Source organism: Hyperolius riggenbachi, chromosome 11 (assembly GCF_040937935.1).
Source record: "Hyperolius riggenbachi isolate aHypRig1 chromosome 11, aHypRig1.pri, whole genome shotgun sequence".
Lineage (NCBI taxonomy): Eukaryota > Metazoa > Chordata > Amphibia > Anura > Hyperoliidae > Hyperolius > Hyperolius riggenbachi.
This window is the reverse complement of record NC_090656.1, coordinates 168,756,735-168,773,843: the sequence shown is the minus strand read 5'-3', so window position 1 is coordinate 168,773,843 and position 17,109 is coordinate 168,756,735. Positions and strand designations below refer to the sequence as shown.

Sequence of the window (17,109 nt, the reverse complement as noted above, 5' to 3'; positions counted from 1 at the left end):
CCCAAAATTTTGTTAGCTTTAGCTGCAGCTGCTTGGCATTGAGTACGATTATTTAACTTGTTGTCAATGAGTACTCCTAAGTCCTTCTCCAAGTTTGATGTCCCCAACTGTATCCCATTTATTTTGTATGGTGCTAGACCATTAGTACGTCCAAAATGCATGACCTTACATTTGTCAACATTGAATTTCATCTGCCATGTATGTGCCCATATAGCCATCCTATCCAGATCCTGTTGCAATATGACACTATCTTCCTGAGAGTTGATGATTCTGCACAATTTTGTATCATCTGCAAAAATAGCAACATTGCTCACTACTGCATCTACTAGGTCATTAATAAATAAATTGAAGAGCACTGGACCCAGAACAGACCCCTGTGGGACCCCACTGCTAACAGTCTCCCATTTTGAGTACGATCCATTGACCACAACTCTTTGTTTTCTGTCCATTAGCCAGTTCCCTATCCATGAACACAGACTCTTCCCCAGTCCTTGCATCCTCAACTTTTGCACCAGACTTTTGTGGGGAACAGTGTCGAAGGCCTTTGCAAAGTCCAAGTATATCACATCTACAGCATTCCCAATATCCATATTAGCATTCACTACCTCATAAAAGCTGAGCATGTTAGTCAAACAGGACCTGTCTTTAGTAAACCCATGTTGATGCTGAGAAATAAGATTATTTTCTACTATGAAGTCATGTATAGTATCTCTTAGTAACCCCTCAAATAGTTTGCATACAACTGATGTTAAGCTTACAGGTCTATAATTTCCTGGATCAAATTTTTTGCCCTTCTTAAATAATGGGAAAACGTGGGCTGTACGCCAATCCACTGGGACTCTGCCAGTTGCAAGAGAGTCATAAAAGATAAGATAAAGGGGTTTATCTATAACTGAACTTAATTCCCTTAGGACCCGAGGATGCATGCCATCCGGGCCAGGTGCCTTGTCTATTTTTAATTTATTTAGTCTTGCCTTCACTTCTTCCTGCGTTAAGTATTTAATATTACAGTTAGAAGATTGAGACTCTTCTGCCTCTGTAGTTTGCAACAGTGCTGTTTCTTTTGTGAAGACAGAAGCAAAGAAAGCATTTAATAACTCTGCCTTACCTTGGTCATCCACCATTGAGTTCCCATCCTCATCCTTTAGGAGTCCTATACAGTCAACCTTTCTTTTTTTAGAGTTAATGTATTTGTAAAACTTTTTTGGGTTAGATTTGATATCCTTAGCGATTTGTTTTTCAGCTTCAATCTTTGCCTGCCTAATTTCTTTTTTACAATTTTTATTGCACTCCTTATAATTGCTTAGTGCAGCCTCGGTCCCCTCCTGTTTTAAGACCTTATAGGCATTCTTTTTCCTCTTCATTTTATCTTTTACCTTTCTATTCATCCATAGAGGCCTTTTTTTATTCCTAGACATTTTGTTTCCATATGGGATATACATACTACAGTATTGATTGAGTATAAGTTTAAAAGCTTGCCATTTCCCTTCAGTGTCTTCCCCTTGTAGTACATTATCCCAGTTCACCAAACTTAGTACCTGCCTAATTTGAGTGAACTTTGCTTTTCTAAAATTCATAGTTTTAGTGGTCCCGCTGCCCCGTGGCCTATCAGTCACCAGATCAAACGTTATCATGTTGTGATCACTATTTCCCAAATGTTCTTGAACCTGCACATTTGATACACTATCTGGTCTATTAGAAATGATCAGATTCAGTAACGCATGCCCCCTAGTTGGTTCAGTTACCATTTGAGTCAAGTAATTGTCCTGTAGTGCTGCCAGAAATCTGCTGCTTTTACCAGAATGGGTAGCCTCTCAGGTGTTCACTCACAGAATCATTCAGGTGTTCATTGGCAAACTTCAGACGGGCCTGCACATGTGCCTTCTTGAGCAGGGGGACCTTGTGAGCCCTGCAGGATTTTAATCTATTGCGGTGTAATGTGTTTCCAATGGTTTTCTTGGTGACTGTGGTCCCTGCTAATTTGAGGTCATTCACTAACTCCTCCCGTGTAGTTCTAGGATGCTTTTTCACCTTTCTCAGAACCATTGACACCCCACGAGGTGAGATCTTGCGTGCAGCCCCAGAGAGAGATGGATTGATGGTCATTTTGTGCTCCTTCCATTTTCAAACAATCGCACCAACAGTTGTCACCTTCTCTCCCAGCTTCTTGCTAATGGTTTTGTAGCCCATTCCAGCCTTGTGCAGGTCTACAATTTTGTCTCTGACATCCTTGGACAGCTCTTTCGTCCTTCCCATGTTGGAGAGTTTGGAGTCTGCTTGATTGATTGATTCTGTGGACAGGTGTCTTTTATACAGGTGACTAGTTAAGAAAGGTGTCCTTAATGAGGGTGACTAATTGAGTAGAAGTGTCTAACCACTTTGTGGGAGCCAGAACTCTTAATGGTTGGTAGGGGTTCAAAAACTTATGTCACTCAATGAAATGCAAATCAGTTGCTATCTTTTATTTAAGGTTATTTTTTCGATTTTCCTTTTGATGTGCTATCTGCCACTGTTAAAATAAACCTACCATTGAAATGATACTGTTCTGAGACTTTTCATTTCTTTGTCAAGGGACAAAATCAGCGAGGGGGTCAAATATATATATATATATATATATATATATATATATATATATATATATATATATATATATATATATATATATATATATATATATATATATATATATATATATATATATATATATATATATATATATATATATATATATATATATTTGACCCCCTCGCTGATTTTGTCCCTTGACAAAGAAATGAAAAGTACATACATACATATATACATACATATATACATACATATATACATACACATACATATATACATACACATACATATATACATACACATACACACACACACACATATACATACACATATACATACACACACATACATACACAGGTGATACTGGTTGCTTGAGGAGGCAATCTCTCCTGGCCCTTACTACTTGAACGCCTACCACACTGCCCTTCTTAAAGTGGATCGGAGATGAACTTTTATTCATTGAATAATTGTGTTCCTTACATATAGTTTATAGGGCATTCCTCAAGCCAAATACTTTTTTGTTTGTTTTAATACTCTAATTCCCTATAAACTAAACAAGACTCACCCACAGCTTCTCCAAAACGCCAAGGCACTCAGACCCATGTAGCAAGGGTTTATGGGAGCTCAGTCTGGGCAGGAGGAGGAGGTTACTAGCCAGAGATATCTGAGGAAGAGGGGAGGTGGGAGTGAATTTTTCACAGGCTGAGGGGTGGAGATGCAGTTGCAGATTACCTGTGTAATGATGAAAAACAGAACATGACCGCTTTCATTGTATCACAGGAATACATCATCATAAACTGTTGAAGCTGTATGCAGCCAGCCAGATTTGCTGTGTAAAACTTTAGATAAGATACAGTGGGTTGCAAAAGTAGTCGGCCCCCCCTTGAAGTTTTCCACATTTCGTCATATTACTGCCACAAACATGAATCAATTTTATTGGAATTCCACGTGAAAGACCAATACAAAGTGTTGTACACGTGAGAAGTGGAACGAAAATTATACAGGATTCCAAACATTAAAAAAAAAAAAAAATAACTGCAAAGTGGGGTGTGCGTAATTATTCAGCCCCCTGAGTCAATACTTTGTAGAACCACTTTTTGCTGCAATTACAGCTGCCAGTCTTTTAGGGTCTGTCTCTACCAGCTTTGCACATCTAGAGACTGAAATCCTTGCCAATTCTTCTATGCAAAACAGCTCCAGCTCAGTCGGATAAGATGGACAGCATTTGTGAACAGCAGTTTTCAGATCTTGCCACAGATTCGATTGGATTTAGATCTGGACTTTGACTGAGCCATTCTAACACATGGATAGGTTTTGTTTTCAATCATTCCATTGTTGCCCTGGCTTTATGTTTGAGGTTGTTGTCCTGCTGGAAGGTGACCTTCTGCCCCAGTCTCAAGTCTTTTGCAGACTCCAAGAGGTTTTCTTCCAAGATTGCCTTGTATTTGGCTCCATCCATCTTCCCATCAACTCTGACCAGCTTCCCTGTCCCTGCTGAAGAGAAGCACCCCAGAGCATCATGATGCCACCACCATATTTGACAGTGGGGATGGCGTGTTCAGAGTGATGTGCAGTGTGTAATGATCGCTGCTGCAGCAGCTATTACTGGAAGTAGTAGTGCTGCAGCTCAGGCAGTTCTGATCTATTTCCATGCGGGCTGCATAGCTTTGTCTGTCTTTCCCTGCTGTCAGCTTGTGGCTGATTGTCATTCACCTGTGTGGGGGTCTGCGTGTCTGCTCCCATTGGATGACCTCAGTATAGGGATCTGCTTCCTGCAGGGTTTCCTTGGGTTTTCATAGCTTCAGCTTAAGCCTGCCTTGCTGTCGCTTTAGCCCCCGATCGGGTTTCTTGTTAAAGATACTTTGCTGGTCTTTGCATCATATATTGGTTCATTGCCAATATATATGCATACCAGCACGTTTATTATTTTCCTTGTATTTGTGTTACGTTGATACATCAGTTTCGCTGATGTATACGTACACGAACTGTTTATATCCTGTGTGCAGTTAGTCAGCTTTCCAGCACGTTTTGGTAGGTTGCGCGTACCGTGACCACCCGTGCTGAGGTAGTTACCCTGCTCCTGGTTCTGTTTGTGGATTGCGTTCATCTCTGCGAGGAGATAACGAATCCTTCTGAATCCTGTCCTGTTACCGTTTGTGGATTGCGTTCATCTCTGCGAAGAGATAACGAATCCTTCTGAATCCTGTTCTGTTACTGTTTGTGGATTGCGTTCATCTCTGCGAAGAGATAGCGAATCCTTCTGAGTCCTGTTCCCTGTGTTACTCCATTCCTAGTCAGCGTTCCTGCTTATGTCATATATCGGTTCATTGCCGATATATACATATGTTAGTCAGACGTTACAAATAGTTTCATTGATAGCTGTAATTGTAATACGCTAGGAAAACATACTTATTGTATATTTATCTGTGTTACGTTCATCTATCTTAATCCTGCTATTTTCTGACTGTCCTGTCCTGTCTTTGTGAGGCACGCCATCGCCGCATCGCATTGGCTGCCTCATTCCAGTCTGTCTGGTTTTGGACGCTTGCTGTCGCTAAGTAGCCGCTAGCTAGCAAGCGTTCATTCTGTCTACCTGTCCTGATCTCCTCAGTTCTGGTTTATGCGCTCAGCGCTACTTTGCGCTGAGACGTTATAACGAAAGCATTGTTTGTGGCTGTCAGATCTGCACCGGCTCTGTGCGCCACAATCTCCTATTGGGGTCAGTCCTCCCCTCCACTATACTAGGGATAGCCTGTTTCCTTGTGCTAGTGTGTGTACCTCCTCCACGCCAGCTCATGCGTTGCATGCTGACTGTGGAGAATACACCACCACGCCTTACACAGTGTTAGTTTTCCGCCACACATAACATTTTGCATTTTGGCCAAGTAGTTCCATTTTGGTCTCATCTGACCAGAGCACCTTCTTCCACATGTTTGCTGTGTCCCCCACATGGCTTGTGGCAAACTGCAAACGGGACTTCTTATGCTTTTCTGTTAATTTCTTCTTGCCACTCTTCCATAAAGGCCAACTTTGTGCAGTGCACGACTAATAGTTATCCATTGGACAGGTGTCCTTAATGAGGGTGACTAATTGAGTAGAAGTTCCCCCACTTGAGCTGTAGATCTCTGCAGCTTGTCCAGAGTCACCATGGGCCTCTTGACTGCATTTCTGATCAGCACTCACCTTGTTCGGCCTGTGAGTTTAGGTGGACAGCCTTGTCTTGGTAGGTTTACAGTTGTGCCATACTCCTTCCATTTCTGAATGATCGCTTGAACAGTGCTCCGTGGGATGTTCTAGGCTTTGGACATCTTTTTGTAGCCTAAGCCTGCTTTAAATTTCTCAATAACTTTATCCCTGACCTGTCTGGTGTGTTCTTTGGACTTCATGGTGTTATTGCTCCCAATATTCTCTTATACAACCTCTGAGGCTGTCACAGAGCAGCTGTATTTGTACTGACATTAGATTACACACAGGTGCACTCTATTTAGTCATTAGCACTCATCAGGCAATGTCTATGGGCAACTGACTGCACTCAGACCAAAGGGGGCTGAATAATTACGCACACCCCACTTTGCAGTTATTTGTAAAAAATGTTTGGAGTCATGTATGATTTTCGTTCCACTGCTCACGTGTACACCGCTTTGTATTGGTCTTTCACATGGAATTCCAATAAAATTGATTCAGGTTTGTGGCAGTAATATGACAAAATGTGGAAAACTTCAAGGGGGCCGAATACTTTTGCAACCCACTGTATATAGACAAGTTACTTGTTATAGTTAGTTTTTCATCTCAGATCCTCTCTACCATATAGCAAGTCAAAAATGTTTTATAAAAATGTAATTGTAATATTGTAATTATCTCATATTTTTAATATACCGTATTACTATTTAATTGAATGTGTTGATGCATTTGTTTGAAGATTTTTAGTCTATTAATTCCAGCGAATTAATTCCGGAGATAAAAAAAAAAAAAACACACAAAAAAAAAAAACAGCAATGACAGTAGGAAAAGTGTTGAAAATCTTCCTACAATCTAGATGTTCCTATCCTTTACCTGTACTAATATAGTAGGAATTTATAGACATAGGCACCAAAGTACTTTAAAAACAAAAAGAAAATCAATAACACCACAGCAATTGTGTGGATAGTAGAGAAGAATTTAACCAGCATCATTTGGCAGTGTGGGAAGATCTAAGTGCAGATATGCTATGGAGAAGAAATCCAGAGATGAGTGTGCCTCTATGGGCTGGACCGATCAGGCAATATACCTACACTAGAGCAGAGCGAGCACAGATAGCACGGCAACAATCCAAAGCAGGCATTCCATGTATCTATGAATAAGCACCACTCACACATTAAATAGGGCATGCTTAACCCCCTTGGCGTTATGATTCTTTCTGGATTTTAGGGTCTAAAAGCGGTGCAATTTTTTTGCATGCTTTTAGATCCTAAAACCTCGAAAAAAAATCATGCTGCCAGGGAGTTCTGCTGCAGCCCTGCACTCGCTCACCTCCCCAGGATCCAGCACTGCAGTTTTCCCTCCATCTTCCGGGTGGCGCTGTAACCCTATAGTGAGATTGCCGGCTGTCGTCATGACCACAGACGGCGATCTCACCAGGGGGAAGCAGAGCCTCGGAGGAGAGGAAGAAGAATGGCGGCCGACGTCAGGATCCTCCAGGAGGTGAGCAAAAATGCCCGCTGCGCGCATTGCTCTGCAATAACCTCCCGGCAGCTACCACGAGTTCAGCTCGGAGATACCGCTCCTGGCATGCTTTTTCCACCCCCAGCTTAACTTGTGATTACCGCTAAGGAGGTTAAACATCGTTTTTTTAGCATCCACGAGAAAGATTTTTGTGTTTTGAAGGCTGTTATAATAGAGCAGGTACAACACACCAACCTCCATTAACGCTTTATATTGCTCTGCAGAAGGTAGTCCTATTGGATTATGCCACTTTGCACCTCATCCTCCAATGGCCTGAATGAGTGTTTGGAGGACATGAGCTATATTTGAGACAATGATGTTAATGGTAGCCATGCTTTTAGATAGTCCATTTTATTTCTAAGTTAGACTTTATGGTGACTTTTTTGAATGTACTATTGTATTGTGTTTTTTTTATACATTGTTATATGTTGGTAATGATTTTATTGTTGTTTATATCTTTGCATTTTGTATTATTATACTTAAAGAACTTCAGAACAACTGAGTTAGTCCCAGAGCATTGTGGGTATGGATTTCATTTGCATAACCCTACCCACCTAACCAATACCAATTGTTGTTTGCAGATATAAATACCTCTAGCATCAGGAAGTCTGTAAGCCTGAGGAAGTGGGGAGAGCATAACCCCACAAAACGTGTTGTGTTTGCGTTTGATTATACCACCCTGACTTGCAATCATTGTCTCACCATCTTTTGATTGTTGCCGTGCAACATGTGGTCCAGGACATTCTCTCTACCATGCCAACCTGGTCCCCGGCATTCAGAGGGTCGAATGCGCAATTGGCTGTTATTACAATTGCCCACCTTATCAGGAAGACCTGTCAAAACTACCTGTGGCCTTTGATCTTACCCCACTGTGAGCGCTGTTTTTTTGTCTTTTGCGATATGCTATGGACACTCACTCACTAAATTCACTGAATTCAGGGCCTTGAAACAATGGTCTTTTGGAGGTTAGTTGAGCTCTTGCCTCACTTCATGGCACTACCAGTTTGCAGCTCCCTGCTAGTCCATCTAATTGAATGACTAAAATTCCTATGGGAAAGGTAGTAGTTACAGAATGAGAGAGTCTGGGAAACTGCTTCATGGTGTATACCTATGTCTCACATTTTTGTCATTTGCACTGCCATTTTAATCAGCACAGGAATTTTGTGTCCTTTCTGAGACAGGTATTGCCTGATAGGTGTGAACAGGTGGGAAATAGAAGACTAATTAGCTGAGCCTAATCTGGAAGGATACAGGATCTATGCTGGGCTGCAAGACAAAATTATTTTTAAGTTTACGCTGGTAAATACGTTTTTTAGTTTGGGATAAACATTAGGCTTATACCTCGTTGAGAGGAGTTCCCAACTTTACGTTTAGTTATCATTCTACCCCTTGGTAAGGCTTTTTTATTTAGCTTTTGTTACCGGTTTTTCTGTAAATATTATAAATAGTCTCTAGTCAGGTTTGAAGGACACTTATTTTTCATTTTATATGTGCATTTTTATTTGCATAGCTACAGTTAGTAACGGGTTTACACCTAATTACATAGTAGTCACCTGAAGAAAATAACAATTATAATAATGAAACATTTTCCAGTTGCACACACATTATTTATCTTTCAGACAAATGATATGTTGGATTCCTATGAAGAACAGGAGTGCTGTGTAAAAACAAGTCCGCTTGCAACAAAGGAAAGGTCCATGGGAGTCAAGTTATTAGAAGCCATCCTTGGATGGTTGATTGTCTTGGAATGATAGACACAAAACCTTTGTTAGTTATTTTTTGAAGGATTACTGACCTTCTCCAGGGTGAGGGGACTCAATCAACACTCCCCTGAGCTTCTGGAGATAACAGCACTTGTGATAGATTTTGGCTGACAGCACAGTAGTTCTCTTCTAGATTATAACATTCTAATCATATATGATGCTTATCTATATTCGAAACACAGTTTCTGTGTCCAGATGGCAATCATGACTATTTTAGTCCAGAGACAGTTTAAAACATTATACCAATATGCTTACAAGTAAGTAAACACTAAATAAAAGCTTGAGATGAGCTTATTTGAAATTCCTACCATTACCGGTATAACCCTGCTGTATTTCCCCACCACATGTATTAACAATGGAGAATCAAGACGAGGGTCCCAAATGAGTAACCAAAGACTTCCATCAACATAAATACGCAAACACACATCCGATGTAGTTTATTGATTACCTTTTTTACACATATTGCAAACAGGCCAGGGGTTGGCTTTAGGGTGCTGGAATACCCCTGCACTCATTAGCCAGGGTGGGGAGGTGTATCTGTATGCTCCGCTATCAGTAAACATGGACAGCACCATGTATCCTTGCCTCACACTACCAGATACACCATTGGGCCAGCAGGTGTTCAAAGAATCCAATGCTGGTGGTGCTTTGTGAGTAGTGGAGGCTGTGCTGTTCCCTCTTTCAAAGCATACTTTTTGTTGATATCTGGCCTATTTGATCATCTATGACGGAAGATGTCGCTCGATCGTTTGGTGGGTCGGAACCACCGCTGGAGCTTCATCATGTCTTTTCACACCCGGAGAGCTGTGTGTCACATGACAAACACAAGAATTGTTGAACAAAGATTTGGACAAGCACCATATAATAAACAATTATAAAAATCAATTCAAGTCTGAGAGGTTGCTCAAAAATGAGAGCCAAACCAATTAGACTAATGAGCAGTATGTGCTAATGGGTAAAAATACCAATTTGCAAGAACACAAGAACAGTACCCAAGTAACAGCACCAAAGTAACTCAAAATAATTATAATTAATGAATAATTTTATTGCGAAAATACTTCCAAAGGATAAAAAAAACTATTAAACACCAGAGGTGATACACTAGGTATACAATAATAAATAATCCAAGAGGTATACATAATCAAAAGGGACTCCAAACCGCTTTATAATCAAACAAATTGCTAAGGTGAAGCTAATAATGTCACAGCACTGAAAACAGCAACAATATGAGAGCTAATAAATACCAATCAGCCACAACGTGATTACAAAAATTACATATGCATAAAAGTTGCCAACAATAGTGTGAAACAGCCAAGGGCTGGAATTGAATAAATTAAGAAGCAGAACGCTGGTAAAGTAAAGTGCAGAAAAAAGCAAAAAGGCCAGTGAAAGGTGCTTACGTGCCAGTGAAGGAATGGTGACCCCCAGATAACCTAGCGACCGACCGCCTCTCGCGGGCAGCCCCGCTTCTGAGAAAGGAATGTGCTTGATTATAAAGCGGTTTAGAGTATCTTTTAATTATGTATTCCTATTGGATTATTTATTATTGTATACCTAGTGTATCACCTCTGGTGTTTTTAATAGTTTTTTATCCTTTGGAAGTATTTTCACAATAAAATTATTCATTCATTATAATTATTTTGGGTTGCTTTGGTGCGGTTACTTGGGTACTGTTCTTGTGACAAACACTAGAGGCAAAAAAAACTAGAGGCCTCTAGTAGTCACATAATTGACGTGCCATGGTGCCCTTGTGTTAGGCCTCTAGCGTTTAGTCAAGGGAGACACAGCTCCCCGGGAGTAAAGAGACAGGGAACAGTCATGGTGATGGAGAGAAGTCATGGAAGGAAATGCTAGTAGGTACACTCTGCATGGCCCAGGAAGGTAGGTGTGTTGGGGGGGGGGGGGGGGGGAAGAGAGACCTGGCAGGCAGTGTGAACAGATTTTCAATCAATTTCATGTTTAAATCTGATGATAATCTGTGTATAGTGTGTGGAGGGATTTGATCAGATAGATCACTCTCTTGCAGCTCAGCATCTGGTCTGGTCAGGTTTGTTTTGCTACAAAAGCCTCATTTCACAAAACAAGTCACAGTTGAATTACTTATATACGAAAAATATTTTTCAGACAAACAACAGTTCACAAGCCACCCCCAAAACGAATACACCAGTTCTTAGAAGATGCTGGAAAGTTAATGTACCAATGGATGTGTCTGGATTTTTTTTTGTAACCATTATAAAAGGGGGTCCTATTTTCACTGTTGTGTGAGTTATTTCAGTATAATGGAGAATGAAACAGAAAAGACACAACACAGGTTACAAGAGCAGAATGATCTTGCCACTGGAATTCCAAAGAGACATACAGTAAGTAGCACGGAAACTGCTTGGTTTGCCAGGCTTCACCTATAACTGAAATATTACTTTTAGGTAGACCAATCCCAGGGTAATTCACTTACCTTAGAAGACTCTAAGGAACATCTTGATTTCCCTAATGAATTAATACAATCCACACAGGACAGATTCTGACTAGAGTATACAATAGTTATATATTCGTTGTCTTGCTTGCAGTGCTGTTCACAAAAAACTCTTACAGCAACAAATATGCCACACTGTCGCATCAAGACCAGCCAAGGAAACGCTCAGTTTCATCTTCTGCGATTTGCAGAACTTCCTCTTAACACCCAGTTTTTACACAACACCACAACGAGCTGTGTGCAACGCCAAGAGGCCTAACATTCAGCAGCTTTCATCATCACAAACTGATAAACACGTCCACGCCACAGAAACATGACATCTGTGAATGCGTGTTCACAAACAAAAATATTACATCTGCTACCGTCATAACAGGATACAAACAACAAAAGGTTTCCAAATTCACACTGTCTATTGTAATGCATGCTTCTTCCTAATCTATCAAAATAATAAAAGAAGAGGACATAGTGACATATATTACCACTTACTGATTGGTCACTCCAGCTGCTGTCACAGCAGTCAACCATCTATCTGTACTCATAATCCTACTGGTGGTTAAGCTGATGCCAGCAAAGGAAGGAAACTTGGACACTGCACAGTGAGTTCAGGTGATACAGGTTTAAAAGGACAGCTGGAGCTGGAAATGATCACTAGGCAAATGCCAAGCTGTGCCATTGTTACAGAACTGGCTGCTTCTCATAAGGACCCATACAATCCTCAGCATCACTGAGAATCATCCAGTTGCTGCTCGTCTACCACCTTTGTGACTAACTCTGTCCATTATAATGGTTGAGTGCGGTCACATGTAAGAGTCTTAACTTAACCATTTCAGCCCGCGGGGATTTTTCACCTTATGCATCGGAGCAATTTTCACCTCCCATTCATTCGCTAATAACTTTATCACTACTTATCACAATTTATTGATCTATATCTTGTTTTTTCCGCCACTAATTAGGCTTTCTTTGGGTGCTACATTTACATTTTGCTAAGAATTATTTTTTTATAAATGCATTTTAACAGGATTAATAAGAAAAAAATAGAAAAAAATCATTATTTCTCAGTTTTCGGCCATTATAGCTTTAAAATAATCCACGCTACCATAATTAAAACCTATGTATTTTATTTGCCCGTTTGTCTCGGTTATGACACCATTTAAATTTTGGCCCTATCACAATGTATGGCGCCAATGTTTTATTTGGAAATAAAGGTGCATTTTTTCTGTTTTGCGTCCATCACTATTTACAAGCTTATAATTGAAAAAATGTTCGTAGTATACCCCTTTAAATGCATATTTAAAAAGTTCAGGCCCTTAGGTAACTATTTGTCTTTTTATTTTTATTTATTTTTTAATTGTCATTTGTTTTTTCCCATTAAAATTTTTATTTGGGTAATATTTTTGTATGGAAAATAAACAGTTAATTTTTAATGTTATTATATGTGTAAATTGTAATGTAAAAAAATATGTAGATGTAGTTTTACTATTTGGCCACAAGATGGCCACCTTTAGGTTTTTTTTTTTCTCCTTGTGCTTCTCGCTAAGTGGAAGCACAAGGGGGACACTTTAAATTTTACGTGCAGAAAGACTGAAGCCTCTAGTAAGAGCGCTTCGGTTTTTCTGCTGGGGACATTGATCGGTGATCGGGAACCATGTTCCCGTTCACTGATCCCAGGGCTACCGGGGCACCGCAGCAGAGCAGCTGCCCGGACGTGAGCTTCCCGTCTGGGCGGCAGAAATGGTTAAGGCTTAGTATTTTTTAAGGACTTTAAAGTAGGCCCAGATTTACATGGCAGGAGCCTATAGTCGCAGATGTCCTTGTACCCTAGATTTCCTCCTCCATGAACCTACAAACCCCCACCGAACCACACTGCAAGTATGCTAGTTAGCCCACCTGTCCTTTCTCCCCTAATCGGTATAGATAGCTACAGGTGCCCCTTAGTATTAGGTAGCCAGAGCTATCCTCAGTATTAAGTAGCTTGAGGTGCCCCCAACTAAAGGGAGATGTGGCCAGTGGAATACCGAGACCCGTTTCAGTAACCTCTCATTTACACTCTGCTCGGGACTCTGCATAAGTAAGGCAGGATGGAGGCACTTTGGGAGGGGAGTGAGCCGCCTTTCCATCAACTGTTTGTAGGCATGTGCCTAAAATGCATTATGATAAATCCAGCCTTGCTTTATTGTGTACGTGAACCGAAGCTCGGGTCAAAAAAGTAAAAAATACTATACCTAAGAGCAGGAAAGCCTCTGGACCCTATAGAGGCTTCCCACATCCTCCGGTTACCCGTTGCTGCTCGCGAGCCCTTCAAATATTTCGGCTCCATGCTACTGCACAGGTGTGGCTGTGCTTGCACTCATGCTTGAAAAGGTGCATGGCTCAGATCTTCTAGAGAGTCCTAGTGGCAGGAGTGAGGAGCATTCAGAAAGCCTCTATATGATCCAGAGCCTTCCCTCTTCCTAGGTAAGTATTGGATTTTTGATCCCAGCTTCCACTGGGGTTTATTTTAAGGTGTCGGAATATTTGTGCCTTTGGGATAAGGATATTTAAAAAGCAATTTTACTGATTAGAACATAAAGGGCAACTGAAATGAGAGGGGTATGGAGGCTGCCATATTTATTTCTTTTTAAACAATACCAGTTGCCTGGCTAGTTTACTTATAAACTTATTACTCTCCCACTAATACTTTTAGCCACAGACCCTGAACAAGCAGATCAGGTGTTTCTGACACTATTGTCAGATGTGACAAGATTTGCCACGTGCTTGTTTCTGGCGTAATTCAGACAGTACTGCTGCCAAATAGATCAGCAGGGCTGCCAGGTAACTGGTTCTGTTTAAAAAGGAAATAAATATGGCAGCCTCCATATTCTTTTCACTTCAGTTGTCCTTTAATGAATAGAATTCCTTTTTACAATAGTACTTTAGAATTTATTTAGTCAGGGTTTGCCCACTTTAAAACCTTTCCTCGCCTTGATATAGTCTCAAAGAGAACCCAAGGTGGTTTTTAAACTTAAAGGGAACCAGAGACGAAGCATCCTCATGTATTTTACCATATATATCAGTGGGAACTAGGGATGGGACGACGAATCCGGCGAATCCCTCGAATATTGGGAAATATTCGAGATTCGTGGATTCGAATCCCGACGCCATTTTCCACTTTACGAATCCGCCGAATCCCGACGCTGCATCACCGCGCATCCGCCGCTCGCACTCCTCCTCCTCCGACCCCCCCGCGTCTCCTCCGCCGCCCCGCGCCTCCTCCGCCTGCCCGCATACTTTGTATCAACTCACCTGTCCAGTGGAGCGCAGAGCGGCAGACCTCTCGCTGACTTCCTGGTTCCCTCTAGTGACGGCTTTTACAATGACGTCATCAGTAAAAGCCGGTCCGGCCACTAGAGGGAACCGAGAAGTAACGACGAGGTCTGCTGCTCTGCGCTCCACTGGACAGGTGAGTTGATACTTATGCAGGGGTGAGCGAGGAGACACGAGGGACGGAGGAGGCCGTGGGGGTGAGCGATACCTACCTACCTACCGGCAACTATACCTACCTACCTACCTACAGGCCCCTATACCTACCTAAAGGCCCCTATACGTACCTACCTACCGGCCACTATGCCTACCTACCTACAGGCCCCTACACCTACCTAAAGGCCCCCTATACGTACCTACATACCTACCTACCGGCCACTATACCTACCTACCTACAGGCCCCTATACCTACCTACCTAAAGGCCCCTATACCTACCTACAGGCCTCTATACCTACCTACCTACCTACAGGCCCCCTATACGTGTCTACCTACCTAAAGGCCCCTATACCTACCTACCTACAGGCCCCTATACCTACCTACCTACACTTAAGGCCCTATACCCTGCTACCTATACTGAAGGTCCCTTTAACTACCTACCTACAGGACACTATACCTACCTACCTACTGGCCACTATACCTACCTACCTACCTACAGGCCACTATACCTACCTAAAGGCCCCCTATACGTACCTACCTACCTAAAGGCCCCTATACCTACCTACAGGCCTCTATACCTACCTACCTAAAGGCCCCCTATACGTGCCTACCTACCTAAAGGCCCCCTATACGTGCCTACCTACCTAAAGGCCCCTATACCTACCTACCTACATACCTACCTATACTTAAGGCCCTATACCCTGCTACCTATACTGAAGGTCCCTGTAACTACCTACCTACAGGACACTATACCTACCTACTGGCCACTATACCTACCTACAGGCCACTATACCTACCTACAGGCCACTATACCTACCTAAAGGCCCCCTATACGTACCTACCTACCTAAAGGCCCCTATACCTACCTACATACCTACCTATACTTAAGGCCTCTATATACCCTGCTACCTATACTGAAGGCCCATATACCCTGCTACCTATACTGAAGGCCCATATACCCTGCTACCTATACTGAAGGCCCATATACCCTGCTACCTATACTGAAGGCCCATATACCTTTCTACCTATACTGCAGGCCCCTATACCTTGCTACCTATACTGAAAGCTACCAATATTGAAGGCACCCATACCTAGCTAGCTATACTGAAGGCACCTTTACCTCGCTACCCATACTGCGGGCAACTATACCACGGATCGCACAATTCGTATGTGCAGGATTCGGGATTCGAAAGGTTCGAGATATTCGAGAACCTTTTTAGATTCGGATCCGGATTCGAAGAAATTGTGGATTCGTCCCATCCCTAGTGGGAACATTAGAGAAAACACCTACCCTGCTCTCTGTTTCATTATTTACTGTTCAGATTGCTTTTTATCATCCCTGATAAAATCCCCGACTGAGCATTCAGTCTGGCTTTGTTCAGGAATATTTATAGCTCAGTCCGTCTTCTGTGCTGTCTTTTCAAGCCCAAGCCTGCCCCCTTGTGGCTCTGCTCATGAATCATTATAGCTGAGTCATTATAGCGAAGCCAGACTGAATGCTCAGTCCGGGATTTTATCTGGGCTGAAAGAAGCAATCTGAACAGTAAATAATGAAACAGAGAGCAGGGTAGGTGTTTTCTCTAATGTGCCCACTGATATATATGGTCAAATACATGAGGATGCTTCGTCTCTGGTTCACTTTAAGAAAAAGCACATCACCTGATCCAGGGGGGCAGCCAGATCAGGCAGCGTCTATTAGCGCTGCTCCCTGCCATTACCCTGTGCAGTTCTCCTCCGCTTTCACTTGTGTAACCTCTGGGTGTGGAGGAGAACAGTGATTGTCATGGAGGAGGCGGAGATAGGCGGGATGCACGCGGTGGAAAGCCAGTGACAAGGCTCTGAAAGGTGGGGAACGGGCGTTCCTCTCCTGCAAAGGACGCTCCTTCTCCATTAATTTTGTCGACATTCTGAATGTTGGAAAATTCGGGGGGCTAGTGGGGCGCAGGGGAAACTGAGAGCAGCAAGGAGGGCACACAGATGCATGTCCTGCAAATTGTTCCAAAGTGAGCAAAAATAGCACCTGATCCACCAGAGAGCACTGGGAGAAGGGTTTGTGACATCATAGCCTAGGCTAAACATCACTGAGCAGGTAAGATAACATACCAATATACAACAATATACTGTAAATATAGGAAGTGTTTCTGAGGCTGAAA

At 42.1% G+C, this 17,109-nt stretch overlaps 1 protein-coding gene across 4 annotated transcripts in view; it reads right to left on the bottom strand.

The window, feature by feature from the left end:
- ADCY7 (adenylate cyclase 7) overlaps positions 1-17,109 on the bottom strand; it is a 257,372-nt gene that overhangs the window by 209,929 nt on the left and 30,334 nt on the right. The window contains exon 1 of one of the 4 annotated variants that reach the window (XM_068259632.1): positions 11,482-11,572. The exons of the other annotated variants lie outside the window; for them this stretch is intronic. The gene's annotated coding sequence lies outside the window, so the exon portion shown is untranslated. Of the gene's footprint in view, positions 1-11,481; positions 11,573-17,109 lie in introns of those variants that run through there. 4 annotated transcript variants of the gene reach the window in all.